Genomic DNA, 2,694 nt, shown 5'->3' with positions numbered 1-2,694 from the left:
GCAAAATGGCTTAAGGACAACAAAGTCAAGCTATTGGAGTGGCCATCACAAAGCCCTGACCACAATTCTATAGAACATTTGAGGGCAGAACTGAAAAAGCGTGTGCGAGCAAGGAGGCCTACAAACCTGACTCAGTTACACCAGCTCTGTCAGGAGAAATGGGCCAAAATTCACCCAACTTACTATGGGAAGCTTGTGGAAGCCTACCCGAAACGTTTGACCCAAGCAAAACAATTTAAAGGCAATGCTACCAAATATTAATTGAGTGTATGTAAACTTCTGACCCACTGGGAATGTGATGAAATAAATAAAAGCTGAAGTAAATCATTCTCTCTACTATTATTCTGACATTTCACATTCTTAAAATAAAGTGGTGATCCTAACTGACCTAAGACAGGGAATTTTTACTAGGATTAAATGTCAGGAATTGTGGAAAACTGAGTTTAAATGTATTTGGCTAAGGTGTATGTAAACTTCAACTGTATACTGTATATATTGTGAGGGAAAAAAGTATTTGATCCCCTGCTGATTTTGTATGTTTGCCGACTGACAAGGAAATGATCAGTCTATAATTTTAATGGTAGGTTTATTTGAACAGTGAGAGACAGAGTAACAACAAAAAAATCCAGAAAAACAAATGTCAAAAATGTTATAAATTGATTTGCATTTTAATGAGGGAAATAAGTATTTGACCCCCTCTCAATCAGAAAGATTTCTGGCTCCCAGGTGTCTTTTATACAGGTAACGAGCTGCTCCTAATCTCAGCTTGTTACCTCAATAAAAGACACCTGTCCACAGAAGCAATCAATCAATCAGATTCCAAACTCTCCACCATGGCCAAGACCAAAGAGCTCTCCAAGGATGTCAGGGACAAGATTGTAGACCTACACAAGGCTGGAATGAGCTACAAGACCATCGCCAAGCAGTTTGGTGAGAAGGTGACAACAGTTGGTGCGATTATTCGCAAATGGAAGAAACACAAAATAACTGTCAATCTCCCTCGGCATGGAGCTCCATGCAAGATCTCACCTCGTGGAGTAGCAATGGTCATGAGAACAGTGAGGAATCAGCCCAGAACGACACGTGAGGATCTTGTCAATGATCTCAAGGCAGCTGGGACCATAGTCACCAAGAAAACAATTGGTAACACAATACGCCGTGAAGGACTGAAATCTTGCAGTGCCCGCATGGTCCCCCTGCTCAAGAAAGCACATATACATGCCCGTCTGAAGTTTGCCAATGAACATCTGAATGATTCAGAGGAGAACTGGGTGAAAGTGTTGTGGTCAGATGAGACCAAAATTGAGCTCTTTGGCATCAACTCAACTCGCCGTGTTTGGAGGAGGAGGAATGCTGCCTATGACCCCAAGAACACCATCCCCACTGTCAAACATGGAGGTGGAAACATTAGGCTTTGGGGGTGTTTTTCTGCTAAGGGGACAGGACAACTTCACCGCATCAAAGGGACGATGGACGGCACAATGTACAGTCAAATCTTGAGTGAGAACCTCCTTCCCTCAGCCAGGGCATTGAAAATGGGTCGTGCGTGGGTATTCCAGCATGACAATGACCCAAAACACACGTCCAAGGCAACAAAGGAGTGGCTCAAGAAGAAGCACATTAAGGTCCTGGAGTGGCCTAGCCAGTCTCCAGACGTTAATCCCATAGAAAATCTGTGGAGGGAGCTGAAGGTTCGAGTTGCCAAACGTCAGCCTCGAAACCTTAATGACTTGGAGAAGATCTGCAAAGAGGAGTGGGACAAAATCCCTCCTGAGATATGTGCAAACCTGGTGGCCAACTACAAGAAAGGTCTGACCTCTGTGATTGCCAACAAGGGTTTTGACACCAAGTACTAAGTCATGTTTTGCAGAGGGGTCAAATACTTATTTCCCTCATTAAAATGCAAATGCAATTCATTTTTGACATGCGTTTTTCTGTATTTTTTTGTTGTTATTCTGTCTCTCACTGACATCAAATAAACCTACCATTAAAATTATAGACTGATCATTTCTTTGTCAGTGGGCAAACTTACAAAATCAGCAGGGGATCAAATACTTTTTCCCTCATACAGTGGGGAGAACAAGTATTTGAACAAGTATTTGATACACTGCCGATTTTGCAGGTTTTCCTACTTACAAAGCATGTAGATGTCTGTAATTTTTATCATAGGTACACTTCAACTGTGAGAGACGGAATCTAAAACAAAAAGTCCAGAAAATCACATTTATGATTTTTAAGTAATTAATTAGCATTTTATTGCATGACATAAGTATTTGATACATCAGAAAAGCAGAACTTAATATTTGGTACAGAAACCTTTGTTTGCAATTACTGAGATCATACGTTTCCTGTAGGTCTTGACCAGGTTTGCACACACTGCAGCAGGGATTTTGGCCCACTCCTCCATACAGACCTTCTCCAGATCCTTCAGGTTTCGGGGCTGTCGCTGGGCAATACGGACTTTCAGCTCCCTCCAAACATTTTCTATTGGGTTCAGGTCTGGAGACTGGCTAGGCCACTCCAGGACCTTGAGATGCTTCTTACGGAGCCACTCCTTAGTTGCCCTGGCTGTGTGTTTCGGGTCGTTGTCATGCTGGAAGACCCAGCCACGACCCATCTTCAATGCTCTTACTGAGGGAAGGAGGTTGTTGGCCAAGATCTCGCGATACATGGCCCCATCCATCCTCCCCTCAA

Source organism: Coregonus lavaretus (genome assembly GCF_964263955.1).
Source record: "Coregonus lavaretus genome assembly, contig: HAP1_SCAFFOLD_9442, whole genome shotgun sequence".
Lineage (NCBI taxonomy): Eukaryota > Metazoa > Chordata > Actinopteri > Salmoniformes > Salmonidae > Coregonus > Coregonus lavaretus.
Note: the sequence above shows the minus strand (reverse complement) of the source record.